At 35.3% G+C, this 17593-nt stretch overlaps 1 protein-coding gene across 2 annotated transcripts in view; it reads left to right on the top strand.

The window, feature by feature from the left end:
• Window positions 1-4927: 4927 nt before the first annotated feature.
• The window catches only part of LOC116343418 (broad-complex core protein isoforms 1/2/3/4/5), a 101997-nt gene continuing 89331 nt past the window's right edge, over window positions 4928-17593 (top strand). Inside the window, exons 1-3 of one of the 2 annotated variants that reach the window (XM_031771445.1) lie at window positions 4928-5279; window positions 5592-6047; window positions 12445-12548. The gene's annotated coding sequence lies outside the window, so the exon portion shown is untranslated. Of the gene's footprint in view, window positions 5280-5591; window positions 6048-10940; window positions 10956-12444; window positions 12549-17593 lie in introns of those variants that run through there. The other variant, XM_031771446.1, reaches the window with a different exon arrangement.

The following is a 17593-nucleotide window of genomic DNA, read 5'->3' as shown; positions in this document are numbered from 1 at the left end:
CAGAGCGCCAAAAGCCATTTACACACAAATATTCGCGACCGAGGATGTGCATTCGAAATGCATTGATGTGTATGTGTGCAATGCACATTTTGTCATTTTGACCGGCTTAATAAACGTTTGGCCATATAGCTTCACTGTCACCGAATTCAATGCTTTCAAATGAAATAAAACGCTATTCGTCATTTTTGTTAACATACTCTCTCTCTCTCTCTCAATGGCTCACCCCTTGCCCTTTACTCTTCTGTCCCAATGTCGCAGGTCGTTGCATTTCACAAAGTGTAGCTTTCATTATATTCATTTGTATACACATCCAATTGCGAATGGTGTGACAGCTCTACAAAGTGGCAAATCACAAAATTTTCAATAATAACGAACGGGAACGAGTGAAGAGCAAGAGAATGAGAGAAAAAAAAACTCCCAAAGTGAATCATTGCCATTTTTTTCGGCCTCGAAATTTGATGGATTTTTTTTAGCGACGCGTACTCGTCTCCCTTCTACTTTTTGCATTAATGTTATAATTACAACGTGTTTGCAATTCATATTCTATAACACAGACCTCCGATAAAAATATGCAACGTACAAAAGTTGCAAACTATATAGTGCGCACAGACACATTCACACAGTTTAGTCAATCGAAAATACACGATCATGCATCAAGTAGTGGATGTGTTCACCGTGGCATAGCATTGATTTCATTCACGGCAGTCAGTGCTTCGTTCGCTTTGAGTTCTATTTTCGATGCTACAGCATCTGTTCTTTAGACATTTCAAGGTGAAAGTCTTGTTTCACATGAAATCAATCACATTTTTTTACTTAAAAAAATATTATTTCCAACTGCCATAAATATGTAAAAGAATATGAACAGACTATCTCCTTCCAGAAATGATAAACCTATTTGAATGTTTTTAAAAAAGATTCCAAAGTACTTCATTTCTAGTACGAAGAAGACTTGGCAGTTTTTAAATTCAATGAATTTTTTAATTAGTATGAATCAATAACATGTTTTCGCAACAAAAGGTGATAGTAAACAAAATGGATTTCTTCAGAATCGCAATTAATACAAATGGTTGATCTCATCCGTCAATCATTGCTATTTTTAAGAAGTCTGTTTAGAACTGATGAACGTAAGCAAATTATAACCCATACAAGCTTTAATTTTAAATGTATTGCAAACAAATTCAAATATCGACGCGAAAAAAATGTTTCGCCGAATTAAATGACAAAAAAACGTGTTTTTTATCACAATTTTCGATTTTCTGTGTCAATAAATATTTGTTTATACCATTAGCAAAACAAATATAGACAGGCTGAACGGAATTGATGCAGTTTCATTAACATTAGCAAATTAATTTCGGGTAATTGTTTTTTTAGATCGAACATCAAACATTATTAACATTCTGACAATGGCATAAAAATTGATTTTTTGTGTCTAAATAATTTCACTCTCTTTGAAATCCAAAGCCAATAAAAAAAATAGTTTCTCTCCGAAATGAAAATACGATCTTAATCTCCTTGAGCGTTGACGAACAATGAAGCTATTTAAAATGGTGCTGTTATATGATACAATTTGCTTATGGTGTTCGGCAATTCAATGACTGAGAGTATTTATTAAATATTTTATCTGAAATTAGGCGGATTTTGACGGTTTGCACATGCATTTTTATCGCTGCTATTCTCTGTTTCGTGTGCACTTTTTTTTATTCCTGTCGGTTAATTCGCTTCGACCAATGACAGCCATGGTGCACATCTCTAATTTACGCTGTCTCATTCGTTCATCCATAATTCGTGTTATCTGTGTCATTCATCAATATACACGCTCATTTTTATATACGAGCAACATTTATTTTTTTTTATTCATTCTCGTTCGCCATTCGCATCGATTGTGGAGAAAAGAAAGAAAAAAATGTGACTGAGCACATAAAATTTCGTATACATTTAAAAATAATGTTGAGTGGATTTTTTTATTTGATAAATATAAAAATCCAATAGAAAAGCGTACATTTTTTTTCCTCTTCCCGACTCCACCACTACCATCATAAAGTGTGCATGATGCGATAAAAGATAATAGCAATGCGATGAACGAAAGCGTATGGCAAACAAAGAGAGCGAGATAGAAGCAACACACTCATTCCATATTTTCCTGTGTGACGACCGTGTGGTAGTGGTACAGAACATTTTTATGTATATATTTTAACTGGTTAATGTATATTTTTTTTCTCCTTCTGCGCGCTGCAATTGCAAATGAAAATCGGTGTTGGCAAGAAAAGTTTGAATTGATAATGTAAGCGAAAATAGCGAAAAAAAAAAACATTTTTTGTTTCAAACATTTGTCGTTGTTCTATGTACAAAAATTTAGTCGACAGCATAAATGAGCCTATGTGTGCATTCAATCGCATATGCATTTTAAAAATGTATAAAAATTTAATTTCAATCATGTGTAAATTGTATTATCGTTTTGTTTCGCATATGCAATGTACATTTTGGCAGCCACCAAAACGGTTAAGCATGCCGTCGAACAACAAAAAAAGTGTGACTTGCTCACTCTCTCTAGATTTCTCGCTCTCTCTCTGTCTCTCCCTCTAAAAATTCGAACATCAACAACGTAAACACAAAAGAGCATGTATTGCGCTTCAATAAATCACCGAAAAACGTACAAATTACGAATCGAACAAAAACGAATGCGTATTAAAAGTTTGACCAAAATAATTTCATTGAATGCTATCATGCATGAGTGTATGTGTGTGTGTGTCACAAGTCTCTCTAAGCTGAAATGAACATGTAGCCACACAAAAATCATGTTTGCCCCAGCAAAAATATAAATGCGAATAAACTAGTAAAAATGCGAAGAAAAAAAAAAGAAAACAAAATATATTTAACATTATCGTCAAATTTGCGTGTATGACGAACACCGAACAAAAAACACTGACTTAAAACTCTGAACGGCCGCGCGCGCTCGTCTCTCTGTGTATAGAGAAGTTTTGTTTCGTTGATCCACCAACGTATATTCTGTTGTGTATGCAAAAACGGCCAAACTATAGAGTAATAAAGTGTCATTTATGTTGATCGACGGAACAAATGCGGTGCAAAGGGATTTTGGCTGAATTTTTCTTCTTCTTCTTCATTACTTCATTTCGCATACACACACATCGCCGAACAATCTTGATTCGGTCGAAGTCAACTGCTTGGTCTTTGTTCAGTTGTTGTTGTTGGCTTTTTATTTCTCTTTTTTTTCAAATCTGATTTTTAGGACTCGATGCGCAATAGTATTGTGCAAATAATTTGGAGAGGGACCAATTTACATCACACAAATACAGAAACAAACGCATACTGCCATACGTGAATACACAGACAATGCCTAAAACCACGACGATTTTTTTTCTAGATTAATCACGCACACAATCGCAACCAGATTCGAAAAAATTTCGGGTGAACATACATGCATGGCCATTTGTGATATTGCATATATTTGTGAAACCATACCGATACACACACTTCGTGTGCTTCGTACATCAAATAGGCATCACACATCACATCACATGAGTATATTTTTATTTTTCGGTGTGCCTCCAATGAATATGTTGTCGTTATATGATGAGTTTTTTTTTTGCATCGATGTTTTTGTCCATTCGTTGCTGCTATTGTTTGTGTTGTTATTCTAGTTGTTTTGCATTTTTATACGATATTCTTCCTTTTGGTCGCTCTCGCCTTCTCTGGCATGCTGCTGCCCTGCTCTGCCTGCATAATCACATAAGCACTCACACATTGTCATCCGCCAGTAGAATATAATTTTTATATTTTTTGTCGGTTTTTGTTTTTGTTGTTGTTGGTTTTTTTTCTTCATCATCGTTTCGTCGATCATATTTGAATGATATACAAACGCACACAATCAAATGGACACCATCGACAATTTGGTTGCCGCTCTCAAAGGCACACAACAATGAAATTGCAGTAGCAACGGCATCCAATTGACAACATATATATACGTATATACATGCAATCAGTTAAATGTTGCCAGAAGGGCGAGTGAGCATGCCGCCAGTTATGGAGAAACGAATGCAAGAGAGACAGAGAAAGTGCATACACATCTCACACATGTGCGTGCACAAATTTTTCCAATTCCTCGTTATTTTTTCCCGTTGCCTGTTTTAAATTATTTAATATGTAATTGTGTGCGAATTTGAGTGTTTGGCATACAAAATATAAAAAAAAAATTGAAGAGTAGAAAAAAGTATGGCGCACACACAACTGCATACACATTTTTATATTTGGATGTGGAGCAAATGGGCAACAAACGAGAGAAATGAAAATATACAACAACAACAACATACCTTGCACTCGAAAAGCCGTATTTTTGTGTAATGTTCTCTTTTTCATTCTTTTTGGCAAATCGGCGCGAAAAAAAAAGTTTCGCTCTTCATTTCACTGTTTATGTATGTATTTGGTCACCGAAACACGCGTATCCGATCATTTGCGTTGTTGTGACAGTGAGTGTGAGTGCATATGCCTATATGTGTGTGTGTGTTCCATAACACACACACACTCTGTATATAAAGTCTAATATGAAATCGACACTGAATCGAGAGACGAAAGAGTGAGACACATAGGCCATTTTTAGGCTCTGCATATATTTTTGCCATTGCCACCATATCGCAAATAAACGAGCACACGCAAACACACATCATCAACAACAACACAATCGAGAGAACACCGAAAAAAAGGCAAAAAGAGTGCCAACCGATATATACAATATATAATGTGTGCACATGTATACGCACACTATCGAATGCAAACACACACACACATAAATACATATCATTCCGACCATCCGAAAAAATATTGCCGAAAAATAATTTGATAGTGTTTTAGACTAAAAGAAGTGAGCTTTTGGACAGGTCGTTCATAGTGAATCGCTCTTCCTTCTCAATCAGCAGTTATAGTTTTGTGAGAGAGCACACGAATATCAAACGCGCACCAGCCAAACATCCAACTCAGAAAAACACACAATATTTTTTATTTCTTCTTCTCCATAGCGCAAAGAATTTTTACAGCATTTAATAACAACTCGAACGAAACGATCAAACATTATTTTTCCAACATCAGTTGTGATTTGTCGGCATCTACACTTTGAGATCAACGCACAATCAACAATTTATTCATAGAAAAATTTTGTTTTTCTTTCTGCCACCGAGAAACGCGCAAATTTATTGAAAAATAATCTGATCACAGATTCAATTCAACATTCATTGACGAATTTCGATCAGTTTTCTGAAAAATCAAAGGTTACATTTCTTGATTTTACCGAAAACTCCGTTTTTTTTCGATCCATTTTCATTTTTCCATCACTTACCTTTTTTCAATGATTTTTTTTATTGTGAATCGTTTGAGTTTATAAAAAATATTTTGTGTTTTCTATATGTTTTGTGTAAAAAGTGAACTTGTTGATTTTTTTCCAAATTGTTTTCAATTTTCATCCTTCCATATTAAATCATTAGTTTTTACATCAGAAAAAAATCCTTCATCATTTTTTTTTGCAATAAAAAAAAACGTTTTATGTTACTGTGATTTTTACAAGTGATTCTTTAAATTTTCAGAAAATAATTCTATTTTGAACAAACACTCAGCCTAGTGATTTTGGGTTCTTAGCAAAGCGGAAAATTAGTGCAATTTACCAAAATTTTGATCAAATAACCGTTAGCTAATTCGAATGGAAAGTTTTAATAAAACGCATATAAAATCCACATCACGTGATTCACGGCGAATGATTACTCATCTATGGACGATTCAACTATGAACACAACAAGATAAAAATCCAGTAGAAAAAAAAAACTCCACTTGCGATTAGAAACTGTTAATTCACTGAGAAAAAGAATACAAGCGAGCTAAAAAAGAGAATTTTTTTTTGAAAAATTTCATGTGAGTGCAATAAGTTTGACAAAAAAGACGCTAAAAATCATCTGAGTTCCTATCAAAATAGTTAACTCAGTGCGAAAACAAGCAAAAAAAGTATTTCAAAACAAAAACACGTCATCAAATTGAATAAAATTCAGGTAAGTTTTCTAAGCACACATTCTATTATTATCCTTTTACAAAACCGTCAAAACAACTGCTCACAGAAAAAAAACCCTACTTCGCAATTATTCCAAATTGGCTACTTGAAAATGGGTAGAAAAAAAATCTGAATGACCACAAAATTGGCTGAATATGTGTCAATGTTACATACTCAATAAACCGAGAGAAAAAAAAGCAGTAGACAAAAGTAAAGATAAAAAAACGGAAGGAAAAAAAATAGCTAAACATAAATGAAATAAAACGGTGCTTGTGATGTGTACTTGGGAATGCATCATGCCAACAGTAGCGAAAAGAATACATACTAGAAGAGAGAGAGTGAGAGAAAAAAGAATGCACGAGAATCAACAGTTGAATTTTCGGCTTCATGTAAAAGATTCATGGAAAAGCAAAACGCGACAGCAAAAAGTCCATGTAAAGTGTAAAGGCAATGGCAATTCATTTGTTCGCAAACATACGAAGCGAATGCCTGTCGACGCGCAAAGTCGACTCAACACGTGAGATTTTCCCATTCGATTCTCGCTCTGATGCAACCAAAAGCCACACATGCACACACACTCGTGCACGCAGTCAACTACAATGAGTATGGAGTGTTGTTGTTTTTATTACCCAGCACCAAAGTCGCTTGGCCAATGTTGTTCTCTTCTCTGTTTTTTTATTTCGATTTCACTCGGCAAAGCCATAGATAGAGATTTCCGAAATGCAAGTAAAAACGGAAAGAGTCGTTTACATATGTTTTCTGTACAGTTCTCGTACTTCTCGTATTTTTTTTTTATCGCTATTCCTTGTTCGTGGGCAACCTCCTGATCTATATATACATACAAACATATACGGTTATAACTGCAAAAAGCGGTATATTTGCCTACATAACTATACAACTATCTTATTGAATGCACTTGCATTGAACGGTGTGTACAGCTATTTTACGCACCAAATAATCAGACACAGACAGAATGGAGAAGAACAAAAAAAAAACGCGCACATAGAGAACAAGAACCAGAACCAGAACTACGGCAACAGAGAGAGGATAAAATGAATGAAATGCAAAAAAAACACCGAGTTGAGTCACGAAGTATACACTTGACTATAACTATTCGTCGTTGAGCGTTAATACTTACGGCTTTGAAAGAGTCTCAACTGTGAAAAGCTAAAATGCGCGAAAGAAGAACTATACAAAAAGAGAGACGGATCCAAGAGCTCGTGCTCTGCTGAATTTATATACATATTCATGTGCCGTTTGTTGAATTACGTTGAAGCGAAATGGAAAACATCCTGCGATGATAAAAAACATTTACGTCGCAAATTATGCATATATATGTACAAACAAAGTGACAAGAAATGGCCTAGTCTATGTATTTTAGCAAAACAACGACAAAAATTCATGATGCATTTCGCAAGAAAAAAACCGACCAAAAATAATAACAAAATATCCAATATTATCAATTTTGAAATGACCACGTATTTAGGGAATTCCATTTAAAATATATGTAACTTTTGATTCTATCCAATGTCATCTAAGTTGAAGTTTTTGGAAATTTTGCCATTTACATGGAATCGCCACCTAAGTCGATTTCGGGTATTTTATTTTTAAATTGTTCTTTGTTTGATTTGCTATCTTGTGAATCGTAAAAGTTCCGAAAAAAATCGAGAGAAAAACAACACTTCTAGGAGAGAGAAAACAAATACCATTACAAAACGATGTGCGAGTGTATAAGTAAGTGTGGGGGGACGGGTGTGCGAATTCGATTGCACAGTTGATAAATATTTCAATGTAAATATTTGCTTCGATTTATTTGTCTGTGTTGTTTTCTCGTGCATTACTAATTTCATTTTATCACTTCTTTGTTTGGTTATCATGCAATTTGTGGCTGATCGAAGCGATACATTTGAGTGTTATGTCCTCTGTTGTCGTTCGCTCGCTCAATCCTTTTCGTTTCCAATTCATTCAGTCCCGTGATGAATTTGTTACTGTAAAATATCACATCGCGACAATGGAAAATGATAGAATTAATTAACGGAGGATACAAAGAATGAAATTCGAATCGTAAATTAAACTAGATGCGCAACATTTACCGAATAAAATGAATAAATTGTATATTTTCGTCCAATTCCATATTTGTGTTGTCAAGTTGCATGTATTTACAAAAGTAAATACAGTACACATGTGTAATGCATCATTTCGCGCGTCAAGACGATTATTTTCATTTGAAAGCGAATGGAGAATTTTTTTTAAGCTTTTGCAATAGCGATGAATAACAGAGCAATAAAGAGCACATTGGCAAATAAACAGGCAAATGTGCACAATGAAAATTTGGCAACCTAGTTTCACATTGTAATAACACTGACAGAAGAAAAAAAGGCTGCTTACGTCGCAGTAATTTGATTAATTATCTCTTGGTATTCCCGTGTGTGTTTATGGTGTGTGTTTTTATTTTAATTGCAGCAAAAAGGAACTAAATCATCGTCGATATTTCGAGTAGATGACGTCGAAAGATTGATGGACAGCCACTGTGTTTACTGACAATAGAGACAAGCGAATCAATGGTGAATTTTCTCTACATGTGTAAAAAAGAATAGGCAATGTCTCTCAGATTCATGTCTACGAAATAGAAATCGATAGCGATTAACATTTATGTACTGTTGAACCAATCGATTTGGATGCGCCATTCCCTTGTCCGTTATTTGCAAAAGTCACCCTCCATGTCCTGCCACACGTCTATGAATAGCCGTGGTGTCTACATGCGTGTAATTGGTTTGAGTCGACATAGTCGTGCGTGTATATTTATCGTACACAGTAGTTTAATTCGAATTTGATATATGTGATTGAGAAACGAACCACCGAAATCCATCTACTTCGAATGGACCCACACACACAAGCGATCATCTGTTATGCGTGTAGGCGCTCTTTTCCTTCTTTCCATTGTACAAAAACACATGGCATAAGAAATAATAACGAAAAAGAAGAAGAAGCAAAATGGATTTTCCGTTCTATTTAATTTCGCCGACCGCATCGCAACGCTTTCTCTATTGAGAGCTTACTTAAGTCGCCGGTCGTTTTGAAAACTTCTTTTCCATTCAAACTATGAAGAGAGAAAAAGACCAAGTACACGTCGATCCGATAGAAATATTTATCGATTATTATTTGCACGTTTTCTATTTCGACGAGGTGAAGGACGACGCAAGAGGTGTACCTGGGCATTTCTTCTAAACATTTTTCTTCTTCTTCTGATTACATTTCTATGAGCGGTTATTTATTTTGTCGATGAACCGAATGTGACAGCTCAACAAATTCCAAAATACCGAAACTATTTTCGTAGAACTTATACAATCATAAAAAAATCATTTATAATTTGTTGTAGGCAAGCGCACCTTTTGACTGTCTGCTATCGTTTTATGTGTGTGCAGTTGGTAACTGCCATCGCTGTATATATATATTTCGGATGAGATAGAAAAAGAAATTTAAGAAAAGTTGCACTGTCACAAGATCAAACTTATTTTTTTCCACTTTATGTTTTGTTCGTCTGTATGAAATCATTTCGTTTTTTTTTTCACTCGTTCTCAGGGGAAACAGCCAAATCATTTTCACAATAGCTTCTTTCTTTTGCAAAGTAGAAGTAACGAGAAAGAAAGCTTGAAAGTCGCATAAAATATTCTAACAGAAAGTCGGAGTAGCAACGAAAAAAAAAAAACAAAACACAAATGTGGGAGCGAACGAGACATTTATAGAAAATCCCTGGTTGATGACTTTGATGGCTACACAAATGCACACATAAAACTAATCTTTCGCACATATTTCGAATCTTGACATACGGTTTTGTGTCTCGCATTTTTTTCCCTCTCAAATCCATCTCGGCAATGACTTTGATCACTATTTTATATACAGTTGCTAACGTACTAAAAGCACACCGCTTTTTTGCCTCTCGTTCCTTCTTCTGTTTGATTTAACTGCACCATTCTCCGACCGATTTGACCATCGAAATAACATGTAATAACACTAATACATTCAGCATCATCATCTAATGCTTTGGCAGACAAGCACACGACACACACACACACACCGCACTATTATTATCAAGCGGCTCGTCCAGACGCGCATTGTTACAGCTTTACTTTTTCGTATGAAGACATTTACAGAAAAAGGCGAAAATAGAAAAAAAAGACGAAATCGTCATGAAAAAGGTCGAACACAGCATAGGCCATGGGCAAAGTGAAAAGAAAACGAAGCCGAGAGAAGAAAAAAAACTATATCCAGATCTAAAATTTATCGATATATTCATGTACCGAATTTCGGCTCATTGAGACGGCAAACATTTACGCAGACGTTGGCACACCATTTCCAAACGTGCAATATTTAAACATGTATTTCCATTATACTGCTGTCGTCTCACACTCTCCATCCTCGGCTATCTCTGGCAACTTATTCTTTTATTTTATTTATTTTCTTTTGCCATTTCGTTTATTTACCGTCGAAAAACTCTCTGTCTTGCACAACCATACACACGGCAACAATCAAAATCTTCTACGAAATAGAAAAACTAACGATGGCAAAATGTGCGGCCGTGAATTTAATGCTACTTTTTTTTCACAGCCCAAAACGACCGTACACGCACATTAAAGTAGTAAGAAAAGATAAAGATAAACAGCCAAATGTCGAATTACCCTTAGTAGAGTATGAGAGTGGGAGCTAGAGAAGGATTTAGATGCGGAGGAAAAGCGCACAAATGCACATACATACAAAGTTAAACTATAATTTATTTTCATGATAGTAGTAGCCATAAAGAGCTGTGAGCTGTAACTATATATATTTATATATGGTCGAATGGTGGAAATGTATTTCAATGGATGTTACCTACTTTAAGAAAATGGCCACATAAATATTGGACAGATTTGTAAGTCTTCGTTTTTTTTTTTTTCTCTTTCGTTTGTCGTCTAACTAAGAAACTTCTGCTTGTCGACCATTTTTCCATTTCGCTGTGACTGCGAATGTGTGTTGGTATTCTCTTTTTTTGTCTCCCTTACCTTGCCGCCTGTCGATTACTTTCCATCGAAAAAATTATTCGGTGCGTTAGCTGCGAAATAAAACTTTGCCACTTTTACAGGCCGTTATCTATTATTTATGTGTGCGCCTGTATAGTTTGTCCATGCATCAAGAATCTCAAGATACTAGATTAGCAACATATAAAAACCTCTCTGAACAAATGAAAAGCACACATCAATCGTATGTTTAACGTACAAATACGAAACGCTCTTTCGCATAAGATTAAGCGAAATTCATTAATTCCGGCGCTGAATCAAGAACACGCACACACATACGGTCGATTTTCGTGTCTGTTTTATTTGCCAAATTCATTTTTCCTCTCACCATATGCTCTTTCACTATCTTCGATTTCAGTGTGCTATTGTAATTTAGCGACTAGACGATCAATTTATGGTCAGCTCAAAGGCATTAGTTTTATTGGTTCTATTTTATGTATTTTGATGGTTTCACGGCGTTAAGATTAAAAATTAACTCACCGGTTCTTCACCGTGTGTGTTTTTCAATTCTCATCAAACATTCAATACATTCGAATAATAAATTGCGAACTTTTTCATCTTCATCGTCTATCCTCTCTCTTGCACAACCAAAATCATTTGACTAACAGCGACCAGTTTCTTTCTTTCATAACTCGAAAATATTTCGTCGATAAATGATGTCGAATCGAACAAGCATACAAGTGTGTTTGAAATTTGAGACACTCAAACTCTATTTTGGCCGGTTCAATGTCCTGTGTGACTCGTATATACCATTCAACTTCCACTAAAAATGGCAAAAATCTTCTCTATAGCCAAAAAAAAAACCAAACACACCAGTCAAAAGGAAGAACGAGATGAAGTACGATGTTCATTAGTAAATCGGAAAAAGACGTACCGATGCGACAGACTATTTTACGAGAAAATAAAAGACCAACGAAAAATGAATACAACACTCTTTTTTTCGGTGTATGCTCGGGTTCCATGTATGCATGTATGAATAATATCGCGCTCGTTGCTCGTCTGTTCTGGCCTTTGTTTGTTGCCTTCCACTTCATATTATGTTCGTTGGTTATTTATTCGCCACTCGTCTATGGTTCCTGTCAAAAAAAAAATGCTAAACTCGCACACACACACATAAGTTCAAATATTATTTAATGCTGCTCCCATCGTTGGCACCGTGTATGTGTGCGTCTCGGTTCGTCGGTGCATGTTGTTCATACGAACCTAATGTTGCTTATGCAAACCCATAACCGCAGAGATTAAAACTTCTCTTCAAGTACCATTTTTGATTGCAAAAAAAAACCATTTATTTCATTTAAACAATTTCATCATTAGTATATTTTTGTGATTATTTCCTTTTTGCAGACACTCCTATTGCATATGGCTCACCATTGAACTATTTTTGCAGCGTAATTGAAAACCAACAAACTGGCGATTTGAAATTAATCGAGAACCGATTCAAACAAAAGGTGAGTACCAATACTCAAAATACTTTTTAGATCGTTAAGTAATTGCATTGAAAACCGATTTCACCATTCCTTGTGATAAAATCAATTGACGGTGGAAAACTCGTTATATATTTAAGAATAATATTCCACACTATTGTTTGTAGTGAAAACAGAATGAAAAAAAAAATAATCTGATTCTCTTACGATTCGGGTTGGTATGTGCAGTTCTTTGGCTTCTCACTTCTATTTTTTCGGTTTAGATTTTGTCGTTGAATAAGAGAAACGTTCTCACATTCAAATAGCAAAGGAAAAAAAACATATCCCATTTTTCTCTTTTCCTTGCGCTCGCAGCAACATTGTTGAGCTAGCTATTCACCATTACCACATTTTCCCTTTTGTTAACGACATTCGTTTGATTACAACACATTTTTTCTGTCTTCCTCTGTTGTTCGCCTCTTCTTTGTCCACAATATTAATTTTTTTCTTCTCTCTCTCTCCGGACCTGGTCCTTGTAGTTTTTGACATGGTCACACAAACAAACAAAATACACACAACCTAATGCCGACAACCACAGTAATTTCTCCTCATTAGTTTTATTTCGTTGAGTTTCCATTTTTCCACAATTTTTGGCGGAAAGGAAAGATTATATGTTAGTTATTTATGCACTTAGAAAATTATGTTCGCTTCGATAGCATGGCGCAGTGCATACAATACAAAACGAAAAGGAAACAAAGAGTCGAACGAGTGGCTGCTTTTTTTATTTGTGTTATTTTTTGAGGGCTTTTTATTTGAAAGACAGATTTATATGATATGAAATGAATTTTGATGATTTTTTATACGATGCAAATGTTCTAAACAATTCGAATGCCGTCAGCATTATATTTGCTTGAGTTTTACTATTAGTGTAGTTTTCAAAGTTGTTTGTCGTTTTAGTGCAAGCAAAATTACCATCATAATCATGAAAATGTGAAATGGCTGTGAAAATGTCTTTATGACACATCATAAATCCATAATTTAATTATTTTAAAACGATTTGTATCACTGAATAGGCGAATAAATGTCTCATTTTCATAGTTAAATAAATGACGCACAACACACACACACACACATCCTTTTTGCCTGTGGAAGCCAACTTTTTCCCGCATATGATGCCATTAAAAGTGATTATAACTCGGTAATCAAGCAAAAGTTTCTCCATACACACATTCGCTGTTCTTTAGCATGCAAAATATTAATTTCAATGGATGGTCGCTGTGCTTCGAAATGGTGCATCGTATTCGTATATGTGTGTTATTTCGAAGACGACACTTTTATGGCTATTATCTGAAGTTGGTGAGAGCATATTATGTGCAACTGGTTGCCAACACTGAAAACCATATTTAGAACATGCTCATTGAATGTTATTATGAACACATTCTCTGTCTCTGTGCAATGTCACATTGTTAACCGAATGCTGCTACCGTTCCTCACTGTCTCATCCCACATTTTCCTCATTATAATGGAGATATGTAACATTTTAACATAAAATTGCACATGAAGCGTGAAAAGTGATCAAAAATAGATGTGATACGGTAGTTTTGTGCATAGTATATCAAAGTGGAGCACGCACACATCGCTTGCGCGCTCTCTTTCTCTCTCTATTAGCCTCATTCGCTTTGGTTGTGCTGGCGTGCTGTATGTTTATTCGCCTCCCGATCCCGTTATACTATGCCTGCGAGTGATATGATTTAAACACATAAAATTATATAATAGCTTGATTATAGTACTGACAACAACACTAAAAACATCCACCGGTTGCAGCAGCAGCAGCATGCCTGCTTTCGCCGTTCATTTCAAAACACAATGCGTCACTCATCTGTGCACACCAAACGCCAAATATTATTATCGTCAACCATCGACAAAACATCATAATAAAATCCGAGTAAAACATGTAATTTTCACATTTCATCATCATCATCACGTTGAAAATCCCAAAAGCCACGCGCTTGTTGACGTTATGCTTCGTGTTCAAATCAAAAGCCATGACATTTAAACATGCCAAACATTTTCGGATTTAAATGTGCCGATATTCGATTGCGTGCTGCAAAGGGCCAGCATTTTGTTGACAACTTTAATCAATTCAAGATCAAAAGACTCGAAAAAAAGGAGACAGTTTTTGTTTTGTTTGTTTGTGAAAAATGAACCGCAATAAAACTGGTTACCAAATGCACTTTGTTCACCGCACTTTGCTTCTCTATTGAAAGATGTGAACAAGAACATTGACATATTTTGTGCATATGGTTTATTCTTAAGCGTAAAAATAGCCGCCATGCACATGGCACACAATTTATACGTCACAACAAATAACATACGGTCACATTATTAAAAATAACATACCGTTCGAATTCCTTATTTTGTTTAGTATCCAAAAATAATCGCAATATTATTATTGTTTTCTCATATGGAGATTTAATTTGCGGTTTCTTTCAAACGGATGTGTTCAACTTTAAATTTAGCACACACACTCTCTCTCTCCGCAATTTATTTTGAAAATGAGCAAATTGATTTGTTTGTTATCACAATTTGTATGGAAATGAGCTTAAAACAAAATGACAACAAAACCCAAGCGAAAACACAATACAATAACATGATGGCTGAACTCACTACAATTGGCTTAGGTGATGAGGCGTAAAGTATCCAAATTGAAGCACCATATTTTTGGTATTGATGTTAATGTAAAATTGCCCGAATGCTGTTGCTTTGGCGGTGGCATTGTGTGTGTGTCTGTTTGGTGGTAACAAAAGCAAAAGCCACAACAAATAATTTAAAGGAATTTAATGAATAGAGCTCTATTCATTTTCCACTCTGCCACTCAAACCCATTTGGCAAATCATTTCACTGGTATTTAGATATTCAGTAATTTCACACATCTCTCAGAAGCCAACGGTAGCAAAAACGAAGCAACTCCTTCAGTAGATTGAAACGACACATATTATGTGAGAGAATAAGTGGCATGCACGAACGGCATTTGCATAATTTAGTTCTAGTCAAAATGTTCTGTTATTGATATATACACATATGCATGTGTGTGTGCGTTGTGGTTATAATGTGGAATAGCTAGCGGCTGCCTTCTGGCATTTTCATGCCACTTTACATCAGAGATGCTTTCTATTTGATAATATTCAAACATATTTGCACCACACACACTCGGAATGTGTTAAGAAAACTTTTCCACCCATACCATTTTCACAAAGGCACAAAGTCTATATGTCGACAACACTATTTGCCATTGATAAGGTAAGTGAATTAGTTGTAAGTTGTTTTTCGGTTAAACCGATTTTAATTGCCTACCAAAAAACCTCAACAGAGAGCGTGAGCCCATAAATTAAGCAGATTTACACAAATATTTACATATTACATAAACAAATTTTACGGTTTTGCAATACATTTAGGACGGTTGATATCAAATTATATTTGACTCACATATGAAAGTGGCATTGATTGTGAACTATCAGTTTTGATTTTTGTACTGTTTGATTCCGGTTGCATTTAATTTTGGCAAAAAAATTTCGCACAAAATACTGTGTGTATGATGTCAATGACCGAAATGGATTTCGAAATATCACACACTCGATCTTTGTCCTCTCTTGTAAGTTAGTGCGTATTTTTCATGAGATGCTTTTGAGATATTGTGCATTTGTACCAAAAACACATTGTCTGTCTATGAGAGTAAACATGTTTTATTCATTCGAAAAGCGAACAATTTTTCGGGAATTGCTTCTACCTTGTTTGTGCATCTAATGATTTCTTCCCGATCGGCAAATCTCTCACTCTCTTTCACATTTGCCATTCTCTATTGTGTTCACCACAGCGCACACGAAACGCATTTCAAATCAAAAACTCTTTCGGCCTATTCCATGTACACTACATTTTTGGCTTGCCCGCTTTGTTCTCGTGTTTCTTTGTCCATTTCTTTTGAAAAAACAAAAAACAGATTTTGCGTGTATTTGTGCCGAAAATAAAACTGGTATTCACTGGTATTCTAATGGGCGAATATGCAATAAAATGAATCAGATTTCTTCATTCCACGGCGAAGCGTATAGTTTCTCTGTGGTTTGCATGTATTTGTATTGTCAGAATATGATCAAACATACACGAGAGCATTTTTGGCCAGCAATGTCAATGAACTGCATTCGCACACTCAAAATGGGTGTATCGAGTGAATATTTCGGATTTTGAAATCTACGGGCAATTTTTTTATGTTGAATGTGATATTATTAGCTATTTTTAATTATTATACGTTCTGTATTGTAATTTATGTCTCAACTGCACATTTGTCGTCATGTTACTACGTAAGAGGTAATATTGCGACAATATAATTAATTTTCTTTTTTACTCGAATGATACGAGAGAGCAAACAATCAAATCAAGAATTTTATTTCGTTTAAAACACATACGCGTTTAATTTAAGAAATTCGGAGACAGAGAAAAACGATCAAAACGTTTGCTGCGATATCTGATTGTCTCTGTTCAAATTGAACGTTTGTCGGATGGTGTTTCACAGACATTGAACTTGAAAACGTAATGTGCGATATTACTCATCGTCGATTTGATAGCGTTAGGCAATAGACCGAAGCAACACATACCAAACGAATGATCACACACAACGGAGCAAACGGTCTATTAACCCAGATAGAAAAAAAGTGAGTCGCTAGAGCATTCTATACTGTCTGGCTCTAACCGCAATTTATATCGCGTTAGAAAAAAAAACAAACCGGCAGCATTTACATGCGACAACGAGAAGCAAATAGAAAACGGTTCCGTTTTGGAATTACCTTGAAAAATTCATACACATATATTCAATGTTTACGTCAACACGACGAGAGAGAACAAAAAAAAAATACCCAGACAGACGCGAACCGAATGTGAAAGTAAATACATGTTCATGTTGCGAATCTAAGCGCAAGGAATGCACGTTTGCTATATGTTGTATACAAATGACGCAATCACATTCGGATTCTATTCTTCGTCACTTTCTACTTCAAAATCAAACGTTTTATTGGACTATTCCGCCGGCAACCAATTGA

The sequence above is a fragment of the Contarinia nasturtii genome, unplaced genomic scaffold, assembly GCF_009176525.2.
Source record: "Contarinia nasturtii isolate CC-2019 unplaced genomic scaffold, AAFC_CNas_1.1 Cnas_scaffold_993, whole genome shotgun sequence".
Taxonomy (NCBI): domain Eukaryota; kingdom Metazoa; phylum Arthropoda; class Insecta; order Diptera; family Cecidomyiidae; genus Contarinia; species Contarinia nasturtii.
The sequence above is the reverse complement of the archived record's forward strand: the minus strand, read 5'-3'. Positions and strand labels throughout refer to the sequence as shown.